Source organism: Physella acuta, unplaced genomic scaffold, assembly GCF_028476545.2.
Source record: "Physella acuta isolate Inbredline_101_S28 unplaced genomic scaffold, ASM2847654v3 ptg000543l, whole genome shotgun sequence".
NCBI lineage: Eukaryota > Metazoa > Mollusca > Gastropoda > Physidae > Physella > Physella acuta.
In genome coordinates, this window is record NW_026732062.1 from 249,164 (window position 1) to 270,748 (window position 21,585).

General features: G+C 42.7%; 1 protein-coding gene across 1 annotated transcript in view; it reads left to right on the forward strand.

Moving 5' to 3' along the window:
• LOC131946009 (LIM domain transcription factor LMO4.1-like) overlaps positions 1–21,585 on the forward strand; it is a 56,450-nt gene that overhangs the window by 479 nt on the left and 34,386 nt on the right. The window lies entirely within an intron of this gene.

Consider the following 21,585-nt stretch of genomic DNA (forward strand, 5'->3'; position numbering starts at 1 on the left):
GTCTGCTGACACAGTGTGTTGACAAGTGATCAGTGCTGGCGGGGAGTTTGGTAAAACGGTCTTGGAAACCGTTACTAGAGATCTACGATAATTTGAAGATGTTAAAATAAGTCTAACAACTAACAGATATTGGCCTAATGTTAAACTAATTTACATTCTAATTTCATAGATCTACTAATTACTAGATCTAGTTACTATAGTACGATCAATAATAAAGTATTAGGCCTACTCAGACCTAGACTCCTAGATCTACTAAAATCTAAATCTAGGCTGTCTATTTTTAAACTATTTTAACAATTTATTTTAATGTTTCTTTTATTACAACTATAGGTTCTAACGTTGTCAATATACAAATAGAATCGCATTTTAATCTAGATCTAGAAGAAGAATATAGTATTCTAGTAAATCAAGATTCTAGAAACTAGAATCTAAACTGTTCCTGGCCTAGATTATAATATTTAACAAATATGGGCCCACTGGAAAACTAGATTGACAGATTCAGATGGGTTTTACTATTTCACTAATGTTTAGACTACACAATTTTTTAATTAAAATGTAAGCCTACAGACTACAAAGAAGGTAGCAACAGAAGGCCTATTCAAACAAACAGATCTACTAGATTACTACAGTCTAGTCTCGACCTCATTATTTCTAGATCTACTTATTTACTTGAAGGCTTCATGAATACGTTATAACACATTTTTTATTAGCACTAAATGAATAAGTAGACTAAAATTGTGATAATGAAACCTCCTGTATTTAGTTAGGTAGGCTTATAGACCCAGTTACACACAACATACCATTGATGATCATTGATCAATGCAGCTAACTTACATCTGCTGGTCTGTGTGTGACTACCAGTTTTGTTAGCCTGTTACTGTTATGTATGTTTGTTTTCAGTGTTATTAATGGTAAAATATTACCATAATTATTTAATTACTGTGGTTTTCTTATCTGTGTCTCCATCTCATGCCACCTCCCCACCCCATACCCATGTACATAAACCCTTTAATCATATACAGGGTATAAATAGACAAGTAGGTCAACTGTCACTTGTGGTGCCTGATGTTCTGTAGGCTGGTGTCAGGTGTTCAACACTGACTTTTGACTGACATAACAACTCCTGACAATGTAAGCTAAATTGGAAGTGCTATAATGTTGATGTGTTATCAACATTTGTATCAACAGTAATGTTGATGATAATGTTATCAACATTTGCATCATCAGTAATGTTGATGATAATGCTATCAACATTTGTATCATCAGTAATGTTGATGATAATGCTATCAACATTTGTATCATCAGTAATGTTGATGATAATGCTATCAACATTTGTATCAACAGTAATGTTGATGATAGATGATAGTGTTATCAACATTTGCTGAACATCTGTGTAGCTGCTGTACATTAGTTGACACCAACCCCACAAATCAACACATCAACTACACACGCCAACCAAACAAATCACCATACACACCAACCACACAAATCAACACATCAGCTACATGCGCCAACCACTCAAATCAACCCCACAACCCACAACAACCACATTAATCAACACATTAGCTACATGTAGGTTACTTATAATTTTTAAAAAAAAACAGATCCATATTCATTATAGAAAATCAATTTTTACAAAGTATAACTTTCCTACTGACTGAAATGGCTAATCCTTCACTAATACTCTAAGTTGGGCAGTACTACATCACTTTATTGTACACCTCACAGTGTACTAAATTACTTTAAATTCCTTGTACACCTCACAGTACTAAATCACTTTCTCGTACACCTTACAGTACTAAATCGCTTTAAATTCCTTGTACACCCGAGTACACCTCACAGTACTAAATTACTTTATTGTACACCTCACAGTACTTAATCACTTTAAATTACTAGTACACCTCACCACAGTACTAAATCACTTTTAATTCCTTGTACACCTCACAGTACTAAATTACTTTATTGTACACCTCACAGTACTTAATCACTTTAAATTACTAGTACACCTCACCACAGTACTAAATCACTTTTAATTCCTTGTACACCTCACAGTACTAAATTACTTTATTGTACACCTCACAGTACTTAATCACTTTAAATTACTAGTACACCTCACCACAGTACTAAATCACTTTAAATTCCTCGTACACCTCACAGTACTAAATCACTTTAAATTCCCTATACACCCCAACCTACCTTACTTTTTCCCTATACCAACTGTTGTAATATGTAGGGGAAAAAACTACTTCCTATTGGTGGCATTAATAAGTTTTTTAATTGCTTAATGATTTGTTTTTGTATTGTGGGTGGGGGGAGGCAGGAGTTAATAGACTACACCTGTGATGTGGTCTAATGAGCTGCCTACCTGTGAAAAGAGTGTATGGTCTAGTGAACAGCCAGGGAAATATTAATTAGCTGAATTAATGTGATCCCATAGCCTAATCAATAGTCAGTTGTTTAATTTGGGTAATGGGTTTTTAAAAATTAATTAGATTTCTTAATTGAAATTTGCTGGAGTTTCATTAGGACTGTGTAAATAGTGTGTGCTGGCTGTGGGGGGGGGGGAGTGGTGGGGTTTTGTGGGGGGGGGGTACAACAGCTGTGCTAGGTTTATGGCTGTAGCTAAGGGGCTGTTTGTGGCTTGCTGTATAGCTGTTTTATTGCTAGTACTCTAGCTGTTTCAGTGGCTAGAGCTGTTTCACGAGTTTCAGTTACTGTAGCTGTCTCAGTTACTGTAGCTGTTTTAGTTACTGTAGCTGTTTTAGTTACTGTAGCTGTTTTAGTAACTGTAGCTGTTTTAGTAACTGTAGCTGTTTTAGTTACTGTAGCTGTTTTAGTTACTGTAGCTGTTTTAGTAACTGTAGCTGATTTAGTTACTGTAGCTGTTTTAGTTACTGTAGCTGATTTAGTTACTGTAGCTGTTTTAGTTACTGTAGCTGTTTTAGTTACTGTAGCTGTTTTAGTTACTGTAGCTGTTTTAGTTACTGTAGCTGATTTAGTTACTGTAGCTGATTTAGTTACTGTAGCTGTTTTAGTTACTGTAGCTGTTTTAGTAACTGTAGCTGATTTAGTTACTGTAGCTGTTTTAGTTACTGTAGCTGTTTTAGTTACTGTAGCTGTTTTAGTTACTGTAGCTGTTTTAGTAACTGTAGCTGTTTTAGTTACTGTATCTGTTTTAGTTACTGTAGCTGTTTTAGTTACTGTAGCTGATTTAGTTACTGTAGCTGATTTAGTTACTGTAGCTGTTTTAGTTACTGTAGCTGTTTTAGTAACTGTAGCTGATTTAGTTACTGTAGCTGTTTTAGTTACTGTAGCTGTTTTAGTTACTGTAGCTGTTTTAGTTACTGTAGCTGTTTTAGTAACTGTAGCTGTTTTAGTAACTGTAGCTGTTTTAGTAACTGTAGCTGTTTTAGTTACTGTAGCTGTTTTAGTTACTGTAGCTGTTTTAGTTACTGTAGCTGTTTTAGTTACTGTAGCTGTTTTAGTTACTGTAGCTGTTTTAGTTACTGTAGCTGTTTTAGTAACTGTAGCTGTTTTAGTAACTGTAGCTGTTTTAGTTACTGTAGCTGTTTTAGTTACTGTAGCTGTTTTAGTAACTGTAGCTGATTTAGTTACTGTAGCTGTTTTAGTTACTGTAGCTGTTTTAGTTACTGTAGCTGTTTTAGTTACTGTAGCTGTTTTAGTTACTGTAGCTGTCAACTCCTATCTGTTTCAGCACTAGGTCTAGTTGATTTTACCACCACAAGCTTTTATTTAGTTTAAAATTCATTTTGTATCTGGGTTCCTTCATTCAACAATGTCAGAGACCAGTACTTCAAAACATGTTTCAGTGGCAATTACACAAGTATGTGTGTTGGTGACCTCTAATTGACCATTATACAAATATGTGTGTTAGTGTCCTCTGATTGACCATTACATCAATATGTGTGCTGGTGACCTCTAATTGCCCATACACCAATGTTTTCTACTTACTCCTGGTTGGTCAATACTTGAATTTGTGTATCAGTGGCCAGAGCACCTATGTATGTGTACATTTAACCAACACACCAACATGTGTGAGATTGACCAGAACAGCTCTGTCCTACACACTCAGAGGTCCACAACACATTTCATCTGGTAATGTCCATCCACCATCAAGGTATAGGTTTTATAAAATTATTCTAGTATATCCTGTGTTAGCCTCACCCCACCACCACCCACCCCACCACCCTACACATACCCTGGCTGTAATTATGAAGCCAAACTGAGCCAGGAATTTAATTTACTTAGATAATTACCTGTCGTAGAGGTACATGAATGCCACTCACCTTCCCTCCCACACCTGGGTGTGTACCTGTTTTATTAGGCTCGGGTCTCCTACCTGTTTGCCAAGAGGGATTTGGGTTAGGGTACATTGGGGGGGGGGGGGGGGGGGGGGGCTTGCTATAGTAATGGGGGGGGGTAGCATCTGGTGTTGGAGGGGTTGTGGGACATTAGTTATTGTGGCATTATGGTACACTCGGCAACATCGTACTGTGATCGGAATGTGTTGGAAAGCCGAGGCGTGTTCGAGTGTTAAATTAAAAGCTGAATATTGGGAACTTTTTTAACGGTGTTGAATTGTGTTGAATTGTGGTCTACTGTCATAGTACACTGACCGCTACACTCTACTACCTCTACGATAACGTCGGTTCTTTTGGCTCACTGTGGCGTGTGATGATCCAACTGTATGATTTTTCATTACAAGCATTTGAAGACGAATACATGTGTGGACATGGCCAGTGGTGTGTGGACATGACCAGTGGTGTGTGGACATGACCAGTGGTGTGTGGACATGACCAGTGGTGTGTGGACATGACCAGTGGTGTGTGGACATGGCCAGTGGTGTGTGGACATGACCAGTGGTGTGTGGACATGACCAGTGGTGTGTGGACATGACCAGTGGTGTGTGGACATGACCAGTGGTGTGTGGACATGACCAGTGGTGTGTGGACATGACCAGTGGTGTGTGGGCATGACCAGTGGTGTGTGGACATGACCAGTGGTGTGTGGACATGACCAGTGGTGTGTGGACATGACCAGTGGTGTGTGGACATGACCAGTGGTGTGTGGACATGACCACTGGTGTGTGGACATGACCAGTGGTGTGTGGACATGGCCAGTGGTGTGTGGACACTACGAGTGTAACACACTCCACTGCCGTGTTGACACGTGCTGTGTAACACACCGACTACTCACCTAATGTGTATACTACCCCATTACTCCTTATCTCGCCATAATATCTAGTGAATAAGAAAAAACAAACAAATTTCTCATCTCCAAATGAAACACCTCCCCTCGCTTAATTAAAGCCCTCGCTTTGTATTGGTAAGGTTGATATTCCTTTTATTGTGAGCATATATCATTGTCTGAGTGTGGCTGGCGGTCCGGACATTTCTTATCCCAGCAGCGATTCATAAATAAAGCCCTTATCAGGCCGGGCCCGGCGAGATTTGACAGGCAATTTTAATGTGGACTGGGTTTCCATTTCAGACTGGTATCACGTTTTAATGGGCATTTCAGTGTTATCTCCCTTTTTTAAAAAATACTTGCAGGGGGTGGATGGTTGTGTGCGGGGAGGCGGTGGTTGCTGGTTTTCACCAGGGGTCCCCGTCGTTGGAACACTGGGGTCATGGGGTCGTTTTATCACGGACCCCCATATGGTTTAAAATAGATACTCATAAAATTTCCTATCAACAAAGGTTATATATATATATATATATATATATATATATATATATATATATATATATATATATATATATATATATATATATATATATATATAATGTGTGTGTGTTGGATATATGCTGTAAGGATACTTGTTAAAGGACAGATATGCTACTTTTTTGTGTACCAAATAACCTCCCCCCCCCCACCCATTCTTTGATCCCACCCCAGCTCTTTCTTCATTAATCGCCTTTGGTACATCTCATTTACTTCACCCTCCCCACCGTCGTCGTCATGGTAACGTCTAGGCGTGTCAGACCCTGCCTGCACCCGATGCAGTGGCACCGACACCTGGTCACGTGATCGTGTCTCGGGATGAATTAAACAGCTCGCCAATTAATTTATCGCCGGTGTCGTCATTAGACTTGCTGACCCCCCTCATTTTTTAACCAGCCCTCGCATTGCGCTCGGCCCGGACTTGGGGGGAAGGATTAACTGCGCTCTTCAATGTTTCATCACCCTCGTTTTAATTAGCGAGGTACCATGACCTCTGGGTTGCCTAGCTAGAGAGAGACTGTAAGTAATTGAAGTAATCGAGTACCCCCCCCCCCCATACACACACACCCATACACACAAGACATAATAGGGTGCTGTAAGTAATTGAAACACCCCCCGCCCACATCGACACACTTATTAACACTCCAACCCACATATACACCCCGGCGTCTGACACTCCAACACACCCCTCACCCCTACACACATACATTGACCACCACGCACACACGTAAACCCCTCTCCGCCAGGATTTTTTAAAAGTGACCCCCTCCCCTACCCCCGACCCTCCCCTACCCTCTCAACCCCTACTCCCGACCCTCAACACAGCAGAAGGCAGGTGTGTCGCAGAAAAAAAAATCAATGACTACCCTACCCCCTCCCCTCCGCCCCTCCCTATTGTAAAGATAGGCGCCGCTGGTAATTTCGATTGTTAATTGCTTGGTGCTTGTGAAAAGAATGGTCACGTGATTTGGCTGGGGGGGGGGGGGGGGGCGACAGAAAGGGACTAATTGTTTTTCTTTAAAAATATTCTTTTAATTAGTCGGGCACGTTGTCTGTCCTTTCTTCATCCCGGCTGCCTCTGTCTGTCTATCTATCTATCTATCTATCTATCTATCTATCTATCTATCTATCTATCTATCTATCTATCTATCTATCTATCTATCTATCTATCTATCTATCTATCTATCTATCTATCTATCTATCTATCTATCTATCTATCTATCTATCTATCTATCTATCTATCTATCTATCTATCTATCTATCTATCTATCGATCCATCCATCCATCCATCCATCCATCCATCCATCCACATCTTAAAACTTGTTATTATAATATGCGTCTATTTTATTTTATTGAACGCTTTGATTAATCATTACTAATTTTCAATTAATAATAATTACCGTGTACCACAATGTCTTCTTTCCTTACCCCCTCCCTCACACACCTCCATATCCCCGGGGGGGGGGTACTCATTTAAAAATCGGGTATCACCTGTCAATAATAGAATACCTGCCCTCGCCACCCCACCCCTCCATCACACCAGGGGTTCTCTCATAGACTAGCGACCCCCTCCTCACGAGAACTACTTCCTACCCCCACCCCCTCCCTTAAGGTGAAATACAGAACACGTACGTTAGTCTATAGCATCGCTGAAAAAACAATCGGCGTGACGTTAAAATGTCACATTTAAAAGTAATTGGTCGAATGCCATTACCTGAAATCAATGCTGTTTGTGGAATGTGGCGTGGAGGTTTAGAAAAGATGGATGGTTGGCGGTATACAGGTAGACTGGTCAATGACACATGTCAACAAAATATATGGACTGGTCTATCAAATATATGGACTGGTCAATGACACATGTCAACAAAATACATGGACTGGTCATTAACTGGTCAAACAAATATATGGACTGGTCATTTGGGTCAACAAAACTCAAGGGCTGGTCAGTTACACATGTCAACAAAATATATGGACTTGACAATAACTGGTCAACAAAACACATGGTCGCCTGCTCTAGTCCTGCCCTGTGCTGGTCGAGTTTGTGGATCTCAAATATTTACACTAGGCCCCTGTCCCTTAGTTTCGGCACGTGATGGTGTTTATAAACGGTCAGTTACTGATGCATTGACGAGTGCTTTGTTACATTGTAATGCGTGGGCGAGTGCTTTATTATATTGTAATGTGTGGGCGAGTGTTTTGTTACAGTGTACCTCTACTTTGTGTAGAGGCCAGCTCATGTAGAAGAGCACCCATCTGGGACAGCTCGTAGGAGCGGGCGTGTTTTTACACCCTCGGCAAGATTCGTTAACCTCCCATAATGCCTCGGTCGCTGCTCTCACCAGCAGATGCTGCAACATTAGCCGGAATTAACCGGCTCTCAATCCGCCCGGCTTTGACAGAAGCCGGCAGGTAAATGCCGTTACTTGTCAAAACACCGTGTCGTACACAGGCCGGGCCGCGAGTGCCGGTGCCGCATCTCATGCACTTATGTTTCTACTCCATCAATGCTCAGGTCCCTGGGCCTGGGAGAGAAAACATTCAACAACAAACAGAAATTCAACAGGATTTCGCTCGTGAGTGCTAAAATAGTTTGTGTAGGGGGTGGGACCCTTTTAACGGGATAAAGCGGCTGGAAAAGTAGCCTCGTTCTGGTCTCCCATGGCACACGTTGAAGGTCTACATCGGAGAGTTGCCGAGCCCTCGCCGTACTAATTGGGCGAAGGGGAGAGAAATAAATGACGCTGAGTGTTCTGGTCCCGCGTTACTTCCCTTTCTTGGTTATTAAAATAATTTAATAATGGCCGCCATCTTTTTGGTCCGGAGGGATCACGCGCTGATGGTATTGGTGGGTTTAACTAATGGAAAGTAGGGGTGGAAGGTATGGGTGGGTTTAACTAATGGAAAGTAGGGGTGGAAGGTATGGGTGGGTTTAACTAATGGAAAGTAGGGGTGGAAGGTATGGGTGGGTTTAACTAATGGAAAGTAGGGGTGGAAGGTATGGGTGGGTTTAACTAATGGAAAGTAGGGGTGGAAGGTGTGGGTGGGTTTAACTAATGGAAAGTAGGGGTGGATGGTATGGGTGGGTTTAACTAATGGAAAGTAGGGGTGGAAGGTATGGGTGGGTTTAACTAATGGAAAGTAGGGGTGGAAGGTATGGGTGGGTTTAACTAATGGAAAGTAGGGGTGGAAGGTATGGGTGGGTTTAACTAATGGAAAGTAGGGGTGGAAGGTATGGGTGGGTTTAACTAATGGAAAGTAGGGGTGGAAGGTATGGGTGGGTTTAACTAATGGAAAGTAGGGGTGGAAGGTATGGGTGGGTTTAAGTAATGGAAAGTTGGGGTGGAAGGTATGGGTGGGTTTAACTAATGAAAAGTTGGGGTGGAAGGTATGGGTGGGTTTAACTAATGAAAAGTTGGGGTGGAAGGTATGGGTGGGTTTAACTAATGGAAAGTTGGGGTGGAAGGTATGGGTGGGTTTAACTAATGGAAAGTAGGGGTGGAATGTATGGGTGGGTTTAACTAATGGAAAGTAGGGGTGGAAGGTATGGGTGGGTTTAACTAATGGAAAGTAGGGGTGAAAAAAATATTGTATAAATTACTGTATCAACAATGTATCACATTTTACTATTTTGATCCGCCGTCAGAGCTACCTTTGTTGGGTGCAATATCCACCTCCCATCAACAAGCATTTAGCTATCCAACTTTAAGTTCTATGCTGAAAACTACAAGTATAGACAACACTGCAACCAACGAGTTTCCTCTCATCGAGCCGAGGGTCGAAAACTCTATCTGTCTGGATGCTCTAAGACAGTGGTTCCCAACCTTTTTCGAGTGGCGACCCCCTTTTATAAAAAGTAAGTGACCCGCGACCCCCATAGAATTAAAAAGCCGAAATAAGTATGGAAATTAATAAGCACTAAAATAAGATTTTCTAGTAGACTTTCAATATGAACTACTCTTGATAACTGTTTTAATAGCATGAGTAAAATTGCATACTATTCACTAAACCTTCGTGGTTGAGTTTTTAATTTTAAAAAAATTTGTTAACGCCAACCTATGTCATTATAATTATCTTAATTTTGTTTTTAATCGAAGAATAGTGTTGAAAATATATTCTCGAAAAGTCAATCAATTTTACGTTTGGGTATGAACGGTGAATACTACACCAAAATTGTGTCTGCAGTTTTTCATCTTACTCGGAATCATTCTGAAAATCAAAGAATTCATCTTGTAATTCATCGTGAATGCTGGCAACATCAAGGGAAGTAGAGAATGGGCAATGCGTAAATGCAGATTTATCTTTTTTCAGCTCAGAGAAATAGCGATGCAGTTCGTTTTCAACAGATTCAAGATGCCCAGAAATCGCTTCTTTCAAAATTTTAATTATCTCACAATCAGATTCATCTACCACACCGCAGAGTTTCTCAAATTTGCAATATTTCCAAGATTCGTTTTCTTTGCCGATTTTGCAGCTTTGATAAAAATGCCCCGAGATTATCATGGAAAGTTATAATATTCGTTCATTTTCCCTGAAGCTTCAGGTTATGCGTATGTTGATGTTCGAACACATCTGCTAGGTATGATACTCTCTCCAACCACTCTATGTCGTTTTAAGTATACCAAAAAGTCTTGTTTCCTTTGCACTTCCAAGAACAATTTGATTTCAGATTTCAATTCAAAAACACAATTTACAACATTTTGTTTGACAGCCAGAGTAGTGTAGAAGAGCAGAACCTCGTGATCTATATTAATGTTTTTGCTCAGTTCTTTGAAGGCTCCAGATTTTATATAATTTACGACTTATACTAGCAATGGACTCTTGATGTCGATTGGTTAGGGCAGTAGTTAGGGAGCTAAATCTTTTCTGTTTTCTGAAAGCCCGATTTTGAGCTAAACATAGATGGCGCACCATCCGCACAAACCCCCACAGCCGTTCTAACCCATTTTAATCATCCAGTTTCAAAAAAGGTATTTATTTTCTCCATGCTATCTTCACAAAAGAGCAACTCTTCTTTGCTATCATCCGCATGAATATAGACAAAGACCAGCAACTGCGAACACGAACTCACGTCTGTTGATTTATCAACTTGAAAAGCAAACAATGGTGAAAGCTTGATTTCAATAAAAATATGTTATTTAACATTTACGTACATGCAGCGTTTGATGAGATTTTCTCCTATTGTCTTTTTTTTTGCTTGGCATTTTCTATCGCGACTTCATTTGAAGCTTGCACTAATGCTGGTAAAAACTTCCTGTTCGATCAAGTCTCTGGCGTTTGCAACTAGCTTCTTACCGATGAAAGAAATCCATATATTTTTTGGTGTTTTCCGAATGGCTCGTCTCAAATGGCGTTTTAGTTTTGAAGATTTCATAGATTCGTGACTGAGAACAACTTTGTACAGTGCGCTTTGTTTCTTCTCTATTACATTTCCAGTGATGTTAATGAAGCCGAAATTCAAAAATTCTTCAAATTATATTTATGTTTTGTTTCAAATTACTAAGGTTTAGTATACCAGTTGGCGACCCCCCAGTTGGGAACCCGTGCTCTAAGAGACCAGGAAACAGATGTTCTCTCAGAGCTGATGCATCTAAAACATGTATGCGTGTTGGGGGGGGGGGGGGTCTCCAGTATTACAACATGAACTATTGGTGTTACTACTGTGACACATGAAGTTCCTTAACTACACGACACGCGTTCTAGTTTCATCCACGGGGGTTTCTCACACACAAAAAGTGACACAGCTCTGGCTACCCAAGTGACCACCCCAGCTACAAACCTCATCATACCGTCGAGAGCCCGGCATACGACACCATGGCCGAGTCCACACAAAGCGTGGACGTATTAGCGACATCACCGTGATAGCTCCATTTCACTTTCTAGCCCTCGAGATTGAAAACAAGGCATTCAGCATTAGGACCACTCGCGCATCTGGAGATGCAACGGAGCTAAGTATTGAAATAATCTTTATGGAATTAGTCCACTCTGGTCGTGGTGGAGGCCATTAGAGCCCGGGCTTACCGCTGTATGGACAATGTTTTAATAATGGGCGGTAATGCATCAGTTTAATGGGCAGGCAACTCCCAACCCATATTCCCTCTAATGGCTGGCCGAGGACGGCTGGGGGCCAAATCTGTCTGAGTGCTAATTTACCCAAAATTTTATGTAAACATCGGCCCATATTGAGTGCCTAGACACGAAGGCCAGGCTTTCAGAAATGGAATCGGGATTTTAGACCGATTGGAATTGGAGACTTTTTTTTAAAAAAAAGGTAAAAGTTAAACTACTAAAGGGTTGGTTGTTGGTGTCCTTGAGGGACTGCTCACGTGGCGTGGCTACACGCCTTTTGATTGGTCGGGTTAAAACCTTCCTGAGTGAGTGTCGGTCTCGTGGGGATTGATGCGCTCACACAGATTACACACATGCTTGCTCGTGAATTCACGTTGACACATGCACCTTCTTTTTAATTTACTTACGTGCCCGCTCGAGTTTTTAACCGAAGGTTCTCGTACTTTTACCGGGGATTCTTACAGTTTAACCGGGGATTCTCATAGTTTTGCCAGGGATCCTCACAATTGTACAAGTGATTGTCATACTTTACCAAGGATTCTCGTAGTTTTTAAAGGGTTCTCGTAATGGGATTCAAATATTTTTATAAAGGTTCTCATTTTCACCAGGGATTCTCATAGTTTTACCAGTATTTTTCATTCATTAACCAGGTATTTTCACAGTGTTACATCGGATGTTTATAGCATTTTCAGGGATTCTCGTAGTTTTATAGGGGGTTCTCATACTTTTAACAAGGATTTTCGTAGTTTTACCAGTGATTTTCATGCCTCCGTTTTCTTCATGGATCCTCATACAAGAGGTTCTCGTGTTTTTAATACGGATACTCAACCGCGTACTTTACTTTCAGCTATGACAACATAGTTAAACACATACTGTAGAGTACATAAAGGCTAAGTGATCACATACTTGAGCACATACTACACAGTACATAAAGACTAAGTGACATCAATATAACTTGACTAGAACTTACCCACACTAAAACTTTACCTGAAACTTTCCACTCCACCCCACCCCCCCATCCCCCCCCCACCCCATCCCTACTCACCCGGCGAGCCATATATGGACGTCCCTTGATCACCGGCATATCATTTTATTTACTCAAGATATTTGCAGCAATTACTTAATTAAATCTTATGAACCGACCCACCTCCCTCTCCCCCACCCTGCGTGGCTCAGCTAATGTAATTGTTGTGGTTTTTCTGAGTCCCAAGCTCCATTAGCGGTATTGGTTCTTGAAGCGGAGAGAGGAATGGTGGTGTGGGGGGGGGGGGGGATTCTTTGCGTCAGTCCTTGAGTTATGTAACCATCATGCTACCCCCCTCTCCCGTCCGTCCGTCGCCCCCCCCCCCCCCCTTAGACACGAAAGCTTTTAGAAATGACCGTGTGATGATACTGATAGCTGGATTGGTCGACGTCTGTTTTTTAACGTCTTTCTCAACATGAGGACTTATCGAGGGCCACTGTTGTGGGGCTCGAGGGCCACAGATAGTATTGCACCAGAGTTTTGGCCAGAATTGGGAAGGGTTCCACTAAGCATAATTAGCGTCAATGTCCGTAAAACTAAATGCCGCGTGGATATAATTAGCCGACGAATCGATTGCGTAGATCAACTGGTTGGTTCTATAATTATTTATTTTTTGTCTTTATTGTCAGCTAATTCGATAGTAAATTTTGATGCCGGTAAATACACGAATAGACTAATTAATTCTAGATTATCACGATCATTAGACTAAGTCCTCTAGCATAATTTGAATGCAAGGAATGTGACAAACACAGAACAAGGATTTGGAGCTCGTACCTCAGCGGTACTCGAACCCCGGCTGCTGACGTGGTGCACGGTCGGATATTTCAACCAGACCGGAATATTTTGTTAAACAAATCTTTTTATCCCATAACATAACAGACCCAAGTTGTCATGGTCCATTTCTACACGGGCGGACTAAACCTCTTTGGTTTGATTGGATCATCGCCGCGTGACGTCATAATGATACCAGACCCCCCCCCCCCCTTTCCATCGTCAGTGAAGTAGCCTTCGTGTAAACATTTTTAGCTAGCAGACGAATTGATAATCTCGCCATTAGACGAATGGGCTATAGTAGACTGATGATAAACACCCCCTCCCTCCCTCCCCCACACACACACTGAGCACTTACTGCTGACAGGGGCACTCACTCAGAGTGGCTGCATTAAATTGAGATTCCCTCTCTTTGAGAATAAAAGCATTTCAACTATTTTACTGATAAGGAAATTAGAAGGCTTTTAGTCGCAGGGGAAAGATGGCGGCTGTTTTTTTTAACGTCACGAAGATGTCGTCTGGTGTACAGACGAGAAGTCACGTGGTAGGGACTGGGAGTGTGTGGGGGGGGGGGGGGGATATTATAAACCCTCAGAACGTACATACTTGCTGATTATGTACTTGTGCTATGTAATAATTTTACTGAAACTGAACTCATGTTGGCGAATCCGCAAATTTAACAAAACCACTTAAGGACTACGTCACCGCTTTACCGAGCTACGTCACCATCGTACGAATACCTTCACTAAACATGTTGACTACGTCACAGTTTACTGTGCCCACAACCCACTTATTCCCGCCCTAAGTTTTTAAGTTGAGACCACATTAAGAAAAAAAAAGTTGTAGTTGACGTGAGTTATTCGCCCATGTCCAAAGATTGAAGTTTATCTCAGTGTACCGCGTGAGATGAATTTTTGTTGACACTTGTTGACATGGTGAGCTGAGACTTGAAGCAGACACCGGTTTTATGTTGGGACATGATGTCACGTGGCCCAGCTTGGTCTAGAACCCTCACACTCCGAGCCCACCCATGAGCCCACACATCCCATGTAACACGTGTGTGGGATATATCTCAGGTGCGTTGATGGCACTGGGAGTTCATCACACACTCACCCACACACACATCTCCACACACACATCCACACACATCTCCACACACACACTCACCCACAAACACATCTCCACACACACACACTCAACTACAAACACATCTCCATACACACACATCCACACATACACCACAAAAACGCACAACTATATTCGCGAGTCCTTCAAATTGTGAATACTGTAGTCCCACACTCACGAGTACTGTTCACTATTTAACTCACACTCCATCCAATATTGTCAGCATTTGAACCGTTAGTGTTAGATATTGTCAGCATTTGAACCGTTAGTGTTAGATATTGTCAGCATTTGAACCGTCAGTGCTAGATATTGTCAGCATTTGAACCGTCAATGTTACATATTGTCGGCATTTTAACCCCACCCGCCAAATATTTTAACTCCCTTCAGATTGAGCTAAGCATCGCATGAAATCGAGTAGCCGAAATCGATGCTTGCACTAGGAATCGATACTTTATAATTACATTCCTTGGGCCGTCGACGGCCGATTCCTTTAAGACAGGGTGTTTCAACGTTCCGTATTTTAACGCTTCCACATTTAAACGGTGCGAATTTTAACAGCTCTGTGTTTTAACGGTTTTCACATTCAAACAGAACACATTTCAAGAGCTCCGTATTTTAACTACATGTTGAGTGCTGTGTTTTAACTTCTCTGGTCAATCAAAAAACGACAATGTCTTCTTTCTTGATAAAAGTGTCGAGGGTTTTAGATATACTGGCCAAGTTTGTGTGCTTGTTTGGGTACATTCTGTTTTGTTTCTTTAACTCAGTGTGTTTGTTTTGAAACTTTTCTTACAACTAGGAGGTCTAGCTGGGTAGGTTCTAAACATTTCTTACAACTAGGAGGTTTAGCTGGGGTAGGTTCTAAAATTTTCTTACAACTAGGAGGTTTAGCTGGGGTAGGTTCTAAACTTTCCTTACAACTAGGAGGTTTAGCTAGGGTAGGTTCTAAACTTTTCTTACAACTAGCTTTAGCTGGGGTAGGTTCTAAACTTTTCTTACAACTAGGTCTAGCTGGGGTAGGTTCTAAACTTTCCTTACAAACTAGGAGGTTTAGCTGGGGTAGGTTCTAAACTTTTCTTACCACTATGAGGTTTAGCTAGGGTAGGTTCTAAACTTTTCTTACAACTAGGAGGTTTAGCTGGGGTAGGTTCTAAACTTGCCTTACAACTAGAAGGTCTAGCTGGGGTAGGTTCTAAACTTGTCTTACCACTAGGAGGTCTAGCTAGGGTAGGTTCTAAACTTTTCTTACAACTAGGTTTAGCTAGGGTAGGTTCTAAACTTTCCTTACAACTAGGAGGTCTAGCTGGGGTCGGTTCTAAACTTGCCTTACAACTAGGAGGTCTAGCTGGGGTAGGTTCTAAACTTTTCTTACCACTAGGAGGTCTAGCTAGGGTAGGTTCTAAACTTTTCTTACAACTAGGTTTAGCTGGGGTAGGTTCTAAACTTTCCTTACAACTAGGAGGTCTAGCTGGGGTCGGTTCTAACGCCGACACTATATATGTGTATGTTGTTGAAATGTGTTCACCGCGTATGTTATTGACGTGTGTATATCTGTATGTTATTGGAGTGTGTATGTTATTGACCTGTATTCTCTCTGTATGTGTGTATGTTATTGACGTGTGTATGTCTGTATGTTAATCACACGTATTGTATAACTTTGCCTCTAGGAACATGGTGTTTGATGAAAACTTTCTAAGTCATCGACTATGCTCTCATCATAGTTTCTGCCGTCATCGATTTCCCCCCCCCCCCTCCCCCGGGCCTCCCCTACCGCACGGCTCGCGTGCTAGCCAGTCGGCAACACACCCAGGATCGTTAGCGGATAGCCGGCGTTCCGAGACCCTGACCCCTGACCCTTCCATCTCACGGCCCTAATTACACTTCCAATTAAGAGCGCTGGACTGCTCTCCTCACCACACGGGTCCTGCTTGACCCGTCAATCAGCGCTGACCAAACTGGGTCACCAGTGGACCCCCCCCCCCCCCCAATCTACCTCCCACCCTGCCCCACACCGACGATAAACATAACTTGTATATCTCACAGCGTTCCTGGCATGTCTCAGTAGATTCTTATCACGTGACTAGTGTGAAAATGTAAACAAAGTTTGGACACGACTAAGTCCGGGAGCAGTAAGAACAATCGGCACGTGTAACAGGATATAGAACTTTGTTTTTTTGTCTCACCAGTGACGTCTGTCGGCTGACCAGTCACCACTATCCTGCTCACCCTTGTCCACTTCAGGCTCAGAGAGGGGGGTATCGCACCAGCGGTAACACACAGCGCCGTTCAATCCCCCCCCCCCCCACATACAAACAACAGCAACAGAAGAAGCATTTACCTTTGGCATCATAACCCCCCCCCCTTTTTTTTTACCCACCTGCTCCTCCCCCTACACAGGTACTTGCCCCACACACACAGCTACTCTCCCACACACATCTACTTACCCCCCCCCCACACACACAACTACTTGCCTCCCCACAGCTACTTGGACCCCCTACCACACAGCTACTTGTCCCTCCCCCCACACACACATACAAAGCTACTTGGACCCCCTACCACATACAGCCTTTTGCCCCCCCCCACGCACACAAAGCTACTTGGACCCCTCCCCCCACACACACAAAGCTACTTGGACCCCCTCCCACACACACAAAGCTACTTGGACTCCCCCCCCCCCCCCCCCACACACAGAGCTACTTCCGCTCCACTGCCTGAAACAGAAAACCAACGAGTTCCCATGATTTTAAAAAAATTGCTATTTGCTAAAATCCGATTTCTTTCAGTATTTATCTGAATTTATAGGACTTTATTTGTGTGGTGGGATTGTGTTAGACATAAAGGAAAACTTGATCGGCTTCCATTGTCTAGTGGCCACAGACTGTACATTTTATGACACCCCTTCCCTCACCCCCACTCTCACTCACCCACTCCACCCCCACACCCTTACCTCACCCCAACTACCATGTAACTTTAACAAGGTGGCAACAAATATGAAGCCAAATTTTGTCTTTATTTTTTTATTGAATTTACCAAGTTGTGTTTTCCTGTTAGATTTAAAGTTTAATCTGACACCCCCCCCCCCACCCACAATGGGCTGTACCCTGCCCTCCCCCATTTATTTTAGTTAATAGGCCTATCTTCCAAGTCGGCCTATCTTGTTTTTGGCGAGGCGAGAAAAAAAAGTCGGTGACGATTTGGTGTCTTGTTTCACACGAGTTAGATCTGGATTTACCTCATACTGGAAAAGCGAGGGCTTGTTAGGTTGGTTCACGCCGAGTTTTTAGCACATTTTAACTTTGGTTAACGGTAACTTCCACTAGATGTTAACACGGGATACGGGGTGACTTTCACTAGTAGATGTTAACATTGGTTAACGGTAACTTCCACTAGATGTTAACAATGGTTAGTGGAGATTTTCTTCTAGATGTTAACTGTGGGCTGCCTCCTCTATGGCTACTTGACTTGACGAATTATTCCGTTTGCCGTACCACCATAACAACTTACCTCGCCATACTGAAAGAGTACCGCATATATACACAGGCACATACACAGGCACATAAAAGCTTTACGTACCACATACTGACTATCAGCAGATGTATTGACTTATATAATGTAGGTACTGCAAGTGTCGTCTATCAGGGTCACGGCATGTAAGGTATGGGGTGGGGGTGACGACCTTCAGACACCCCCCCCCCCCCCCCCTTTAAGTGAATAACTGAAACATTTGAAACACGGCGCCTCTCGTGACGTTGGGTGAATCCTCTTTGTTCGCATGTGGCTCCAGTCTCGCGGTAATTGTTCGAGGGAGTTTACTGGCCGAGTTGTCGCATAATTCGGCTGTTGTTGGATGGCGTTTATCTGCTGCACGCCGCGGGCCGCCATCAGGTGTTCCGTCACGTGACTGCAGCTGAGCAGGTCGTGAGCCGACATGGACCGCGTCAATGTCAAACATAGACACGTGACGTGTACGTTGTCTTACGGCCAGACGTTTAATTGGCTTGTTACCGTCTTTCACAGACGACGCTAATCACTCGTCGCAGGTTGCAGTGTGTTCATCCCTACCCTGTGTCTCCCCACCCTCCATGCCTCCCCACCCTCCCTGCCTCCCCACCCTCCCTGCCTCCCCACCCTCTGTCTCCCCATCCTCTCTGTGTATCCCAACCCCCCGCCTTGTATCCGCTCCCCACCCTGTGTACCCCCACCCTCTCCCTGTGTACCCCCACCCTCTCCCTGCATCCCCACCCTCTCCCTGTGTATCCCCCACCCTCTCCCTGTGTATCCCAACCCCCCCCCCTTGTATCCACACCCTCTCCCTGTGTACCCCCACCCTCTCCCTGCATCCCCACCCTCTCCCTGTGTATCCCCCACCCTCTCCCTGTGTATCCCACCCCCCCTTGTATCCACACCCCACCCTGTGTAGCCCCACCCTTTCCCTGTGTATCCCCGCACTCTCCCTGTAGCCCCACACCCTCTAATCATATCCTGTAATTTATCCCTCCTCTCTACTGGATATATACCTCATCTTATTCTCTATATATCATTTATTTGTATACTCACCCAATCCCTTAATGTATCCTTCTCTCCTTTGATATATACCCAAAATATATCCCACTTCATATATATATATATATATATATATATATATATATATATATATATATATATATATATATATATATATATATATATAATGTATCCCCGAGTGAATTCCCTGTATACCGCCGTGTGTCCCTACATATTTATGGCTTAGATGTATCCACATCCACCTCATCCACCTCTGACGTAACACCTGTTCTAACCTGGCTAGAGACATCCCCCCCCCCCATGTTCCATTAGTGACAAACATTTCCCGTGTCGTCACGTCATTAGCTCGACCACACAGCCTTAAGTCGCAATCAAACGCATTAATTAACGCAGCAATTATTTTACCACGGCATATTTAGGTTAACTTTACAAACTTGTGATGAAAAAATAGCCTTTAAAATTAATGAAATTTTATTTTAAAAGGAACCTTAAAATTTAATCAAAGCTGTGGATGTAAGTTGTTTAAAGATGAACGTTTAAAAAAAAATGGCCACCAGATTTAAGATTTCCTCACATTTATCAGTCTGATAACTTCACATGGTCACTGTTATTCTGGCCGCCCAGTTCATTGACTGGACCGTCCTCGGGATCCAGCCACTGATACCCCCCCCCCCCAACTTGTTTAGATGTAGTAACATATGGTCAGCCTGTTCCACCCCTCCCCCACCCCCCAAAAAACCATGCGGTCCGCCCGAGTTCCCACGCCCCCGAGTTGAGCTTTTCCCCAGCCCGTGATCATCTGTTGTTTTACACACCTCGTTTGTCACACCTCGTGAGTCACATTTCGTGTGTTATTTACACACCTCGTATGTTCTTTACACACCTCGTATGTTCTTTACACACCTCGTATGTTCTTTACACACCTCGTTTGGTGTTTACACAACTTGTGTGTTGTTTATAGCGTGTTGGTTATGCACCTCGTGTGTTATTGATACACTTCGTGTATCACACCTCGTGTGTTGTTTATACACATCGTGTGGTGTTTCCACACCTCGTGTGCTTGATGCCCTCGTGTACTGCTCGGTACACACTTGGTGTGCTCTATGACTAGGGTGTGTGGAACACGACTCATGTACCCTGCTACGAGTCACCCAACAGACTTCGAACCATCTTTACCTTAGCTGTGAAACCATTATGGCCACAACCTCACCCAGCCCCACCCCACCAGTGATATGCGTGATTGTTAAGGTGTGGAAACTGTTAGAGTAAATCTGTGATGTTGTAGCTGTGACCCGTTCATTAGATGTGTCTTAATGTGTGATGTTGTAGCCGTGACCCGTTCATTAGATGTGTCTTAATGTGTGATGTTGTAGCCGTGACCCGTTCATTAGATGTGTCTTAATGTGTGATGTTGTAGCCGTGACCCGTTCATTAGATGTGTCTTAATGTGTGATGTTGTAGCCGTGACCCGTTCATTAGATGTGTCTTAATGTGTGATGTTGTAGCCGTGACCCGTTCATTAGATGTGTCTTAATGTGTGATGTTGTTGCCGTGACCCGTTCATTAGATGTGTCTTAATGTGTGATGTTGTAGCCGTGACCCGTTCATTAGATGTGTCTTAATGTGTGATGTTGTAGCCGTGACCCGTTCATTAGATGTGTCTTAATGTGTGATGTTGTTGCCGTGACCCGTTCATTAGATATGTCTTAATGTGTGATGTTGTTGCCGTGACCCGTTCATTAGATGTGTCTTAATGTGTGATGTTGTAGCCGTGACCCGTTCATTAGATGTGTCTTAATGTGTGATGTTGTAGCCGTGACCCGTTCATTAGATGTGTCTTAATGTGTGATGTTGTAGCCGTGACCCGTTCATTAGATGTGTCTTAATGTGTGATGTTGTAGCCTTGTCGAGTGACACGTCCATTAGAAGTGTCTTAATAGTCGACCTGTTGAGGGATAGTGGTCAGTCTGTCATTCCACGTGTGTGTTGCTATCACATCTGTGACGCAGAAACTTTAATTAACCCAGCCAATTAACTAATTAAATAGTCTCTAGCCAGGTTCTCGTATTTCCCCCAGACAGTACAGTCGACTACTATTGGTATCGCGTAATTAATTAACAGGGATAATTAATTTCGGTTCCAGTCCCATAAAGTACTCTAACTGCTGGTGTTTTATTCGTCTACAAGAAATCGTCAGCCGTTAGTGGCCTTAGTGGTCAATCGTCATAATACATTTTCAGTGGTAATTAACAAGTATCAGTTTACTGCCTTTAAAAACTTTTTTTTAATAGAATATATTCTTGATCGTAGTTCGGTGGATGTTGGCTGTT